The sequence below is a fragment of the Kryptolebias marmoratus genome, linkage group LG4 (genome assembly GCF_001649575.2).
Source record: "Kryptolebias marmoratus isolate JLee-2015 linkage group LG4, ASM164957v2, whole genome shotgun sequence".
Taxonomy (NCBI): Eukaryota; Metazoa; Chordata; class Actinopteri; order Cyprinodontiformes; family Rivulidae; genus Kryptolebias; species Kryptolebias marmoratus.
Window position 1 is genome coordinate 9078151 of NC_051433.1, and position 14274 is coordinate 9092424.

At 39.9% G+C, this 14274-nt stretch overlaps 1 protein-coding gene across 2 annotated transcripts in view; it reads left to right on the plus strand.

Annotated features, from left to right (window-relative positions):
- Window positions 1–14274, plus strand: part of kif5ab (kinesin family member 5A, b) — a 65638-nt gene that overhangs the window by 891 nt on the left and 50473 nt on the right. The window lies entirely within an intron of this gene.

Genomic DNA, 14274 nt, shown 5'->3' on the forward strand with positions numbered 1-14274 from the left:
TTGATCCCTTTAATTCGTTAAAGTACTGGTGAATTAGCAGGTGATGCAGATCTAACTAGACTCACAATTACGCTCTGTGGGTTGCTCCTGAGCAGTAAATGGATTCTGGCTTCGTTTCAGCACAATCTGAATAAAAGCTGATGATTACCATCAGCGCTTATGAGAGGTAATAGAAATGAAACCAAGCTATAAGATGTTTATTTGTGTGATGGATGTGCCCCTGAGGCTGAGGTTAACAGTGTGACTGGGATCCCACACCAGTGACATTTTAGTCAAATTAATTGAATCCAAGAGGCGGATTACTGCACTCTAAATGCAAATCTTGCACATTTTAGCCAAGACTGGCATTTCTTGCGTATTTATATGGATTTGGATTTGTGTTTGAAGAAAGACATGAATGCATGCATATAGTAGACTGTTTCCCATAATATAATCGGCACATGCACACATAAAAAGAGTGTGAGTGTGAGAAAGAAATCCACACCCTTTCGGCCCAAGGGTTGACTTCCAGTGAGGATTGGGACAGCAGAAAATCCCTATCTGCTTACTCTGGTTTCACACACACACACACACACACTGTATCTCTCTCTCTCTCTCTCTCTCTCTCACACACACACACACACCCTCTCTCTTTCACACACACACACTCACACACACAGACACACATACACACACTAAAATGCATCACAGTATGAGGAAGGTTTTCACGCTTCACTGACTTGCATATCCTGGTTGTAGCAGCAGGGTGTTTCCAGCAGACTAAATTACCGTGAATTACAGCCTTATTTAAAGGATTTTTAAGGATGACAGTGTGAGGTAACAACTTGACATTATTAACGTTTGCGTCAGTCATGCCAACTTCATTTATACATAATATGGGCACCTCACAGGAGAGCAAAAGTTAAAAAAAAAACATATAACCCCAATTAAAAAAAAATTGGGACATTGTGTAAAATGTAAATAAAAACAGAGTGTAGTGATTTGCAGTTCTTATAAATCCATATTTTATTCACAGTAGAACATAATAAGCATATCAAATGCTTAAACTAAAAAAAATGTGCCATTTATTTAAAAAAAATAAGGTAAGTTTTAATTTTATGGCAGCATAAATTTTAAACTTACCTGGGTATACAAAGAAAGCCTGCCTCTCTGATGGTATAGGGGTACATTAGTGTATCTGGCATGGACAGCTTGCACATATGGAATGGCACCATTAATGAAAAGTGTATACAGGCTGTGAAAACAACATATGCTCCCATCCAGACAGTGTCTTTCTCAGAGAAGGCCTTACATATTTCAGCAAGACTATACGAACCAACACACTGTATTCATTCCAACAGCTTGGCTTTACAGCAGAAGAGTCTGAGTGCTGAACTGTCTGCACTCCAGACCTCTCACCAGCTGAAAACATTTGGTGCATTATGAAACAAAAAATACAACGACCATGTCCAATCTTTCTGAGACATGTTGCTGCCATCAAACTTTACAGAATGGATTGAACTGGTTTATTGATTTTTATGTCAAACTGAAGAAATGAAGGCTTTATATTAGAAGTGTGAAACAGTTTGTGTTAAAATGGAGAACTTTATTACCCGCTTACTGTGAGCTTCCTTTGAAAAGAACCCGCTTTTATTCTCTGTCAGTAAGTTTTGTCAAGTGGATGCTTTAAACAATAACAATAAGGATTTCTGGAAGCGCAAGCAGACACATTCACTCTCCGAGTCACTTCATCCTCCATAACCGTCACTCAGTTTCCTCTGTTCAGACGAACGCTATCATAAAAGCACGAATGCATTTTACATCTTTGTGAATCTTACTGCTTCAGAGGCACATGCCATGAATGGTTTTAGATGTGTAAATGCGTTCAGGGTTGGTATTTTTCTTCAATTGTGTTTTTTGAATGCAGCGAAGTTGTGAAAGAATATGTCTCCTGAGGTTTGAAATGTCAGATTTGATAAGTATTCAAAATATCGGGCAAGTAGGCAGTTTCTGAGGACCCAGCAGCAGCAAGTTATTGCTGACATTGTGAAGGCTGAAAGAAAAAAAGAAATTCGACCTGGACAGTGCTGATGGTCCACATTTGTCTGCTCCAGGAAGACTTGCAGAACTCGATAACAGACAGAGACAGTGGTTTGACTTGTTGACTGATGGGTCGGCTTGGTGGCAGGCAGGCGGAGACCTGAAGAGATTGAAGATTACAGAAAATGATATGTTGTTGTGGCCTGAACTGATCTCTAGAGTCTTAACACACAAGTGGTGAAGAGTGACTGTAACTGCACAAAATAACAAAATATAAAAAGTCCATAAATTAGAGTTTGATTAACTGAATTTAGACTTGCACATTGTTAGGTGCTTCGAAAAATGAGGTTAAAATATTTACATTTGCTACTAAAGTTACAACATGACAGAAACCCACAAATGATTAAATAATTAGATCCAGAAATACTGAAATATATCGGGCTCTGCTTTATCAATGAGGTGAGGAGCCTTTCGCAGTTGAGCCGCTGCTCCTCCACATCGAAAAGACTCAGCTGAGCGGGTTGGACGTCTGGTTAGGATGCCTTCTGGATGCCTCCCTCCAAAGGTTTCCTGAGCACATCTTACTGGGAGGAAGAGCCAGAGATCATCAGAGCAAATATATATCTTCCCTGTCCTGGTAGCAGCTTGGAATCCCCCAGGAGGAAATGGAAAGTGTCCTTGGGGAGAGAGATGTCTGGGTCTCCCTCCTGGGCTTGTTGCCTCCGTGACCCAATAAGGAGAAGAAAATGAACGGCAAAATGAAAAGTGCAAATTAGTTCACCTCAGGTTTTGAACCTGAAGTAGTGGTGAACTATGCCATGAAATTCTATTTTAATTGGTTGTTTGATTTTTGCTGCAAAGACTTTTGAGAAAGAAAAAGCAAGAGGATTAAGAAAATGAAGAAGCAAAAAGCTGCTTTGCTGCTTGGATCCTATTTGCCTTGCAGCAACCGTTAGAGGATTATTTGTGCAAATTAATATGTTAATCTGTGAACCTTTATTCTAGCAAACTTTACATAATGTTGCTTAGATTGTAACTGATATCCGTTTTGGGAGCTGTCTGTTTCCACCTGAAACAACATTAGCATTTGGTGTGAGATGTGTCTGTGAACACCTGATGAATTTCCAGTGTTGGGTGTCCACCAATTCCTCTGCACTAATTGTTTCCAAGTGCTTTTCATAACAGCCAACTGTGTCCATCTGCTGTTAGGTGCTGGGCAGATAAATGTTGATGAGTTGGGATCTTACTTTTTATGGGGACAATGCTAAATGAGAAACATCTTATATGCAGGAACAATTTAACTCCCGCATTGAAGAATCAAGCAGCATCTCTTCTGTTCTGTGGTCTGATACAGCTGCAGACAACAAACCGTGACAGTCAGGTTTCTTTGCCGTTCCTTGAGGCACTGTCAGAATCTGACAGCATCATAATTTACTGCCGTTCCAGCAGAATCCATCTACTTGTGTGATGATATAAATATGTTTATTTTAATTTTTCTTTCTCAGGGGTTTTCCATCATGACATGCATAGGCACCTGTGGAGCCCCACAGGGTTCTGTGGCATGTGTGCCAGTAATAATTTCTCAGCCTGTACCGCTCCGAGGCATGGCCTTTATGCTCGCTCCACAGCGGAGAGACACAGCTGTCTCTAGTATTTCACTGTCTGCAATAATGCAGTGTCACAAGGTCCAGATTGTCTCTCCTAATCTGGTGGCAGGCATAAACGACCGCCACAATGAATCACGCTCTCAGTTCTATAAATAAATTAATGATCACATGACCTTGGTGGCAGCAAGATATGAGTTTTTCTTTCCTTTTTATGATGACGTTTACATATTACATGTGTTTCTATATGAGCTGTCTGGAGGCTAAGCTCATTATACGCATTATATTAGAAGCAGTATAATAAAATAAAAAATATCTTATGAGTCTGTATGATATTTTTCATTTTGTACCTCATGCCATATTTCCTGTGCATTTTGCACTTAAGAAGAAAGAGACTTTAGAGCCTCTCCAGTGCTCTGGAGGATAAACAGGACCATTTTCACTGGCCCTTGTCCAAAATAAGAAAACAAAAAGCAGTTTGTTTTGCTGTTGTTGAAAACCTTTGTGATTAATTATAGCTTCAACTGCTTGGGTGAGTTCAGGAGTGAGCTGAGAAGTATAACAGAACTTTTTAATCCGGATGATCATATCTCTTTTTAATGCGAGTGTTTAAAGTGAACAGGCAGTAAAAGCTCCACAGTGCTTTTAAATTGCTGTGCTCCAAACAACAGGTCAATTTGCCTGTAGAAATCCGGGTCATTCTATTTAAGACAGGAGATACATTTTTATAAGCTGTTTTCAGAGACTAAGACTCTGCTTTCCCTCTCTAGAATCACACATAAAAAATGACTCACTGAACACAGTTTGTACAGAAAAAAAAAGAACGACCTGACCTCATTAACTTCCCTTGTCATCATCATAAACTGCTTGTTTTGTTTTTGTTTATGTTGCCCATGACAGTGGCTCCACCCACTCATGTCTGTGAACCCGTTTGAAATGTGCACAATAAAGAATTATTGATTCTACCATTTTCTGCGCTCTATTTATAATTCTATGGATTATCTTTCTCCAGCACCAGCTTACAGAACTTCTCGGGCAGCTGCAGGGTTTGCTGTGTTTACAGCTGTGAAACACACATATGTTTAAGATGAAAAGAGGATTAACGATCCTGTGTTAGGTTGAAGGCCTTTGCCCTGAGTTTTGCTGTTAGAACAGGATTGTGTTTTTTTTTTTTTCAGACCTTTCACTGAATTTTCTGAGAGTTAAATGGAGTTACACAGTATGTTACTGCAGAAGATGAGCATTTAATGTAATCAAAAATTAAAGGTGCAGCATTGCTTGAGGGAATTCATATCTTTTCATGTCGTACTTTTAGATTAAGATCATCTTGTGTGAAGAAATGACAGAATTTTAGCCATTTTATTGAATCTTTAAAATAACATTATGTTGATTTATTAGTGTTTGGAGTACATGTTGTGAATCATTCCCGGCTTCAACCACACCAAACTTTACCTCAATATCTATAAAAATCCCTGATTTAGAGCCATTTTTATGTTGGCTAAGGTCAATTAGCTATGACTGTGAATTTGGCTGACTCCAAAAGCTAATCAGTTGTGGATGTACAGTCAATACTTTCTGAGAGTTTCAATAACATCCACCCAGTGGATTATGAGATATTTTGCTAACAGACAAATATGGTTTACTCCAACAGTAAGTTGTCAGCAAAGATGTCCCTCAATCAGTAAGCACTTAGGGTATAAGATGAGAATCAGTCTCAGCTACTAACACACCAAGTTTTATCTTAGAATCTGTAAAACTGACTGAGTCAGCCAAGTCAGTTGGCTGTGGTGGCCATCTTGAATTTGGTTGACTCCAAAAGTTCATCAATTGCAGATATCAGCACAATAATTACTTTCTGTATGTTTGATTACAATGTGTCCTGTGCTTCTGGAAATATTTTGCTAACAGACAGAGTTAATTCCAGTAGTTAATGTCAAATTTGTAAACTCCAATTTTGAGCAATCATTTTGCATAAATTGAGGAGCAGTCCCAGCTACTAACACACTAAATTTTAGCGCAATATCTGTAAAATTATTAAAATTAAAATTAAAATTGTTAAGTTATAGCCATTTTTTCTGTTGACTGAGATTATTTTTTTGTGGCGGCCATATTGAATGGGGTTGTCAATCAGCCGTAGATGTCAATGCAATTAATGAGTACTTTCGGAAAGTTTTATTGAAATGTTGTTGACTACAGACAACCCCCCCCCCATCTCTCTCTCTCTCACACACACACACACACACACAGGCAAAAACATGATCATTCTTTCATGATGTGATTTCCAACAGACTGCAGTCTTTGCTCATCCTCCTAATCTGAGAGCTGATTCTCTTTTCATCTGTCTCTTTCTTGATCACGTGTTGAGGTAGAAAGTAGGAGGGGGAAACAGCTGCTGTGGAAACAAACTGTTGACAGAGCATGTCGGGAACTGCATAATATCATCTACCTGTCTCATACGTTCTGTTATTTATAGTTCCTCTGGAGCCGTTCCTCCTCAAAGATGTGTCACTGCAATGGCCTTAACTGTTTGCAAAACAAACATAAACTAAAATCTTAAATGGAAGTCCAGGCGCTCTTCTGTTCTCCTGCCCCCCATACGCACACTTTAGGGCTCTAATTTTATCACTGCAGAGCACGCACCCTGTCCAATTAGGAATGTGAAAGGATTCCTGCGTTGGGTTGAGATCTGCACTTATATTTCCTCTGTTCGTTGCTGCTGTCAGAGCTGCTTCCTCTTGGGATCAAACCTTCTCTTCTCCTTCGTTCTTGCCCTTTTATTGTTATCTTTCGCAATAAAAGTGCATTTTTACTCGTCTAAAGCTATATTTCACAGCAGAGTGATTCTGCTGCTCATTTCCTAATGACTCAGCAGCGGTTTTGGAGCGACGTTAGAGAGGAAGCTCGGGCTCATCTTTCATCCTGTTAATTTTGATGAAGCCTTCTAGCAGGTTTTAATGGTGTCAGGGGGAGCTCTGTCAATCAGGAGCCGGCATAATAAAGGATCAAGCAACTTAAATGAAGTTTACTTCACATCCCCTGCATCACATAAGGACTTTAAAATGAGGTTTTAAAAAATTCTTCTTCTTCAACAGTAAAATTCTGATTGCCTCTACTACAACCCCGATTCTGAAAAGGATGAGACATAGTGGAAAATGTAAATAAAAAAAGAGTGCAGTGATTTGCAAATTCCAGAAACCCATTTTTTATTCACAGTGGAACAAAGTATTGAATGTTTAAATGTAGATATTGCACTATGTTAAGAAAAAAGAAGCATTGTTTTAATATGGCAGCAGCAAATCTAAAAAAAAAAAATGGCAGAGGGCAACAAAAGGCTAAAAAAAATAAGTGGTACAAATAAGAAACAGCTGGAGGAGCATTTTGCAACAAATTAGGTTTAAATGGCAACAGGTCAGTGAGAGGGCATTGTAGAAAAATAATATTTTAGAGAGGCTGAATCTCTCAGAAATAAAGACAGGCAGAGGTTTGCAAAAAATGTATCTAAGACAGTAAAACATTTTTAAAATAATGTGATAGAATTTCAAGACTAGAGAAATCTCTGAGCTCAAAGGACAAAGCTGAAAGTCAATACTGGATGCTCGTGACCTTCGGGGCCTCAGGGGCCACTGCATTAAAACCAGGTCTGATTCTGTTCTGGGCATCACTTCATGGGCTCAGGAACACTTCAATAAATCACTGTCAGGAAACACTGTTCACCGTGCCATCCACAAATGCAGGTTAAAGCTCTATCATGCAAATAAGAAGCCATATATGAACACCATCCAGACACGCCACCACCTTCTCTGGGTCAAAGCTAATTTAAAATGGACTGAGGCAAAATGGAAAAGTGTTCTGAGGTCAGACGAATCAAAATTTGAAATTCTTTTTGCAAACCATGGATACCACCTCCTCTCCACTAAAGAGGAGAGGGACCATCCGGCCTGCTACTAATCCACAGTGCAAAAGCCTGCCTCTTCCATGGTATGGAGCTGCATTGGAGCCTGTGGTATGTGGAGCTTCATCTCAAAAGGTAGAAACAATGCAGAAAAGGTTTTATAGGTTTTAGAACAGTATGTATTCTTATCCAGGCAACGTCTTTTTCAGGGAAAGCCTTGCATAATTTTGCAAGGCAATATTAAACCACATGCTGCATCCATTTCAGCAGCGTGACTTCGTAGCAGAAGAGTCTGGGTGCTAAACTCGCCTGACTTCTCACCAATTTAAAAAATGTGGCACATTGAGAAATTAAAGATCTGGCAAAAAACAAACAAACAAACAAAACAAACAAACTAAAACAGGACTATGTTCCATGGTGAATAAAATATAGGTTTTGATGATTTGAGAATCACTTGATTCTGTTTTTATTTACATTTTACACACCATCCCAACTTTTTCAGAATTAGAGTTATGCATGGGTAAGATGGCCTATTTTTTATTGTTCAGGACCTCAGCTATCAACCAGCTGTGTCGCTCATCTTTTTTTTCTAATTTTAATGTTATACTGACACCGATTTAGAGAGCTGCCACACTAAACAGGATATGAGCTGCCAGGTTGTCTTTATTTTTGCTCATTGTAGATGCAGCCCAGATAGAGAAGCTCGTCCTGGTTTGTCAATACTTTTCCTCTCCATGTCTGCCCCTTTATGAAAGATTTCCGCCGTGACTACAGCAGGGTTTTAGCTCTGGGGAGTGTAATGAACCATCCTCCTCTGATTAGCTGTGGCCAGGCCCTGGTTGCTGCCCGGGCCTTGTGTTGGCCCTCAGCGTCTGTGGGCAACACATCGGATCTGACTGCACATGCTCAAACACGTGTTTGCACATCCCAAGACCCCGAGCAGTTGGTGTTTTATCAGCGTGGTAATAGCATGAAAATCTCCAGTAGAGGAGCGAGCCATCTCGGTCTTCTGGATGCTGCATCCCGACGACTTCTGCTGCCTTTAATTAATTACAGCTGAGCTCACTGAGCTGGCGTTGGAGAGCTCTGACATTTCTAAAACTGTTTTCCCCCCATCTTTTCCCAGAGGAGCCAAGCTTTAAAGTGTTTTTTTTTTAGAGTTTGTTTTTGACTTTCTTTTTAAATATAATTGTATTGGATTTTTCTAACTAAGCTCCATTAGATAAAAGAGACTTGGAAAATCCTGGCAAACATACATTTCAGGCATATTTTGATGTTTGCGTGGGCAGGGTCTGGTCTTGCCTACACTTTAAAAATGCTTTACTGCAGGATGCAGCAGTGAGATGATCTTTTCAGCTCCCAGTAGCCACATCTATAACCACAACAAACCAAGTTTCAGTTCACATCACTTACGCTTTGGTTCATGCAAACTTGTACTGATTGCCTGTTTTCCCCCTCAAGGTCTGTTATTGTAGAAATTAGCTATCTGCCTCACTCTGCCTTGCATTGTTGTGGAGTTACAGAAAAATATCTTCTAAACCATGTTGTTGGTTTATGCAAAAAATTTAGATTGTTGCCCTTTTTTATATTAACTCTACAATTTCATTCCCCTCCTATGTTTACTGGGCCTAATAAATGCTTCCAGCCTACATAACATGATAGAAAGGTTTGTTTATGTTAATCTCCACAGCTTCTTCCTCTCCACTCTTTCATGATCTAATTTATTATTCCCTCTGCCACGTGTTTTCATTAACAAGGCTCCCACTAATGGTTAGAAGGCACATCGTTGGCATTCTTTTTTTTTTTTTTTCTGGTGTGGATGTGTGTGGGGTGGGGATGCAGGCTTTTGTGGATAAGTTTTAGTGTCAAGGCCTTGGATTCAGACCTAATTTAAAATGTGCACCAAGATCAAGGAGCGTTTTTCTTTTTTTTATTTTAAAATTTCTGCAGTAGTTGCATTATAACTTTATCTCAGAAATTTGATTCTGATTTATTAGTAAAATGATACCTAAAATCTAAAAGTGTAAAAAGACTAGCTAATAGGCAAAAGTAGCAGAATGATAATCAAAAGCCAAAAGCAGAAAAATGCTAGCTAAAAGTTAAAGTTGCAAAATTCTAGCTAAAAATAGCATAAAAAATAGAGCAAGTATGCTGGAGCAGATATAAAAAAGAACAATGTTTTTGTACATAAAGTTTAATACTTTGAGGAGCATAAATGTTTCCAAAAACAAAAGCCAAAAAGCCATAGCACCCATCTCCTGAATGAGCTGATTGTTCTGATAAACGAATTGCTAAAAATACACAAAATAAGAAAACTTACTGGAAAAAGGAAAATGCTGTGTGGATGTGTGAATGCTGACTCAGCATGCACCCTATTAATGGTATAAAGTTCTCAATGACTTGGTTAAGGTTTCTTTTTTATATGGTTAAAATCTCAAGAGAAAATGAGCAGTAGTGGTGTTTTTCCTGTTTTTTTTCCAAATGCTGCAGCATTTCCCTCCTTTAACAAATAAAGGTGTGAATGAATTTAGCACTGCCTGCTCCATAAGTGCTCCTAAGAGCTGATTAAATTACTTCCTTCAGCCTGAGCCACATTAGCACTCAGCCACTACATTGTTTCAGGTAAGCTTCCTCCTTTAACAAAAAATAAATAAATAAAAAAAAATACTTTTAAATGCTAAACATGTTTAGCTTTTCCCCCTAGTGCACTTAAAGGCTACAGACAGAGATAAAGCTGCTGTCAGGAGGAATTGTGTATCCTGTGTGAATTCATTTTGATTGCATCTAGTTATACTCAGGTTGAGCTGAAGGCTGTGAAAACTGGAGCTGATGACTGGAAGGAAAGCAGTGACTCTGACACTACGAGATCTTAGACATTTTTCTGCGACATCAAGTATTCCCTCTGTGGGGGAGGACAGCTATTAGCAGAGCTCTCAGACTGTCTCTGGTTGTGATCGAAGCTTTTTGTTCCAGGCAGAGGTCATCTCATGTAGGAGAACGTGCTTCTTTCTGGGTGTCTGGCTGATTTTAGTAACCCTATAACACACATGTACGCATGTAAAAGGTTTGAGGGCTGAGTGTCAAATCCCTCAGTAAATCTGAAGGAGTGTACAGGATCAGTCCCTTTGATGATCAAAGGCCTAGCATTCTTTGAAGGAATGCATATTGCCCGCCACCTTTTGCTAAATCTATTAAATTAACCTTTTATGAGATTATATGATTATCATCTTATTATTATAAAGAACTGGGTTACAGACATCTTGGTAAAACCTTGTAAATTACATTATGCACAATCTTATGTAATAGTGTGAGATTTCACAAGATCTGTTAGTGCTTGCAGTATGTGTTATGGATGATGCTCAGCTACTACCACATCAAACTTCAGCTCAATATTTGTAAATTCGAGTCATAGCCATTTTTATGTTGGCTAAGGGTGATTAGCGGTGGCAGCCTTCTTGCATTGGGATGACTCTAAAAGTTACTTTGTTGTACATGTCCAGTTAATGATGACTTTCTGAGAGTGTCATTAAAATCCATCCAGTGGGTCAGGAAATATTTTGCTAACAGCCAAACAGGGTCAAAGCTAAAAAGTTAATGCCAAAGTCTGAGGTGAAGATGTGTAATAGTGTAGTGTTTAAAATATAATATAACATCAGATTATAATAGAACATTTCTGTGTTCTCTAGGTTCGATTGACTGTGGGGCCATTTTGGTACCACTACCAAGAGCTGTTTGCTCTTGTGGGCTCTAATTAAATATAACCATTATGTATAACAAAGTTTTCTTTTGTTTATTTTGCTTTCTAACTTCCTCTTTCTCTCCTTTCAATCCAGATTCTCTTAGCAGGACCCACATTTGCACTCTGTCTGAACCAGGTATCATTTTCTACATGCTGACAGAGTTCCCTGCTGGGTTTCTTCCCTGTGTCTGTTTTTTTTTTTTTTTTTGTACATGACACAGAGAACAGGATCAATTGAGCCGCCCCTCATGTTTGAGTCGGTATACGACCTTTTTCAGATGACAGTGTTTGTTTTTGTTCATCTAACACTGACCTATGAATTAATTAATCATAAAAAGGCAACTTAATTTAAAAGATAAAACATTTTTGTGTCTGCACATCACAAGATAATGTAGCAAAGAAAGTAATATTTTTGCATGTAATCAGTAGGAACTTCTGACAGCTTGTCACAGAAACACAATTTCTTCCCACTTCTTTAGTTGCTGAAAATGTCAAAATAACACAACATGACAAGCATTAAATTGTATTTTTGCAACAACAAGTTGTTATTCAAAGGGGTGTTAGCTGAAAATTTGGCATACCATAGATGATCAACTATAAAACAGGGCATCTGAGGGTCCTGGATTGTTCTGTTTTTTTCTATTTCTTAAATCCCTTTCAGATATTTTTTAATCTCCTCTGGATATTTTTTTTCTTGGCGTGCCACTTCTTTTCTTCTCCACTCATCCACTCACTCTCACTCATTTTCTGTTCCCACTTTGTGCTGTTTAGGATGATGGGGAGCTGGCGTCTCTTTCCAGCTGTCAACAGACGAGTGGTGGGGTACAGTCTGGACAGGTCCCCAGTCCATCACAGAGCCCAACACACACACAAGACAGTCAACCTGCCAAACTTGCTCGCTCATAAGGTCAATTTAGAGACTTCAATTACCCTAACATGAAGGTTTTTGGTCAGGGGGAGGAAACTGGAGAATCTGGAGAAAGCCCACAAATGCACAGAGGTGCTAACCACAACACAATCCAGCAGCCTCCACTTGTCCAATTAGATTTTAAGCATATGCTGCAGTCCATACTAAGACAGGACAAGATTTCAGCGAATAGTAAGATACAGCACATAATAAACTATTTTTATTAAATAGTTTAATAGATTTTTAATGACTGTCTTAAGCAAGCTACTTTATAAATCTGATTCTGTTCATGACATTTATGGACAGAATCTCTCGGTGCAGCCAGGAGGCGGAGGGGGTCCGGTTCGGTGGTCTCGGGATTCCGTCTCTGCTGTTTGTAGATGATATGGTCCTGCTGGCGTCATCGTGCTGTGATTTGAAGCTCTCACTGGAGCGGTTCGCAGCCACGTGTGAAGCAGCTGGGATAAGGACCTCTAAATCTGAGGCCGTGGTCCTCCGTCGGAAAAGGGTGGACTGCTCTCTCTGGGCTGGGAGTGAGGTGCTGCTATAAGTGGAGGAGTTTAAGTATCTTAGAGTCTTGTTCATGAGTGAGAGAAGAATGAAGCATGAGATCAACAGGAGGATTGGTGCAGCTTCTGCAGTATCGAGTACCCTGTATCGGTCCTTTGTGGTGAAGACAGAGCTGCGCTGCGAGGCAAAACTCTCTGTTTACTGGTCTACGTTCCTACCCTTTGGGTAGTGACAGAAAGAATGAGATTGTGCATACAAGCAGTTGAAATGAGTTTTCTCTGCAGGGTGAGAAGTTTGGTTATCCAGGAGGGACACGGAGTAGAGCCGCTGCTCCTCCCTATCGAGAGGAGCCAGTTGAGGTGGTTTGGGCTTCTGGTAAGGATGCCCCCTGGACGCCTCCCTATAGGGAAGTGTTCCGGGCATGTCCAACTGGGAGGAGACCCCAGGACACACTGAAAAGACTATGTCTCTCAGCTGGCCTGGAAATGCCTTGGAATCCCCCTGAAACAGCTGGAAGAGGGGGCTATAAAAAGAGATGTCTGGGCCAACCTGCTCAAGCTGATGCTCCCCGACCCGACTCCAGAACAAGCAGTAGATTATAGATGGATGGATGGACTGGGTGTATACGGACACACCTTTGTATCTGCAGTTTCCTCTCCTCCAGTCAGCCTTGTCCCTCTTCTCTCCCCCAGATTTTCTGTTGTAATTAAAACTTTCTTCAATATGTTGCACTGCAATTGATTTCCAGGTCACTGAAAAGTTGATGGTGGAGAAAAGCACAAAGCAGAGAAGAGAAAAAAATCCTTTATTGTTCTTCACTCTTCTGTCTCATGTTTCCTCACTGATCCTTTATGCTGAATATTTATGCTGAATATTTTGCATTTTGGAACTAACTGCTCCAGTTTAGCGTGTAGATCTTTTAACAAACAACGTGACTGAGGACAGAAAGCAAAATATGAGATGACTGTTAAACTATAGCAGAACGTCTTGGGTCCCCAGTGACTGAGTAAAATAAAAATCCCTTTAATTAAAACAAGTAAACTGAGAAAAATAAACCCTGAACAATAAAGCACCAGTGCTGGAACTCTGCATTCAGACAACCACTGTAAATCTGAGGCACTGAGCCGCTTTGCCCTGGAGGCACAGTGCCAGTCAGCTTTGCTTAGACTTGTCAGCAGAGTGTACAGGAAATTCAATAATGTTTGGTAATAATGTGCGACTGGAGCCTCTGCAGTTGTGAGGGGGTTTCTGTTGTCGAGAGAACCACTAATGATTCTGTTATCAGCAGCTCGAAGCCTGATTAGCTTGACGGATGAGGCAGACACTGGCTGCCTGAAGTCCTCTCTATCCTGTCAGTCTAACTGTGGCTGTGTGCATGTGTGTGTTCGTGTGTGCATGTGCGTGCTTGTGTGTGAGCAGAAAGAACAGTTGATGAGTTTGTGGCGAAGGCTGATACAGGGACTGATTAAGACACACACACACACACACACACACACACACACACACACACACACACACACACACACACACACACATATAGTTTGAGTTCTTTATCTGCTAAAACTACTGCAAACTAGCAGTTGTGAAAAAAAAAAGAAAAAGC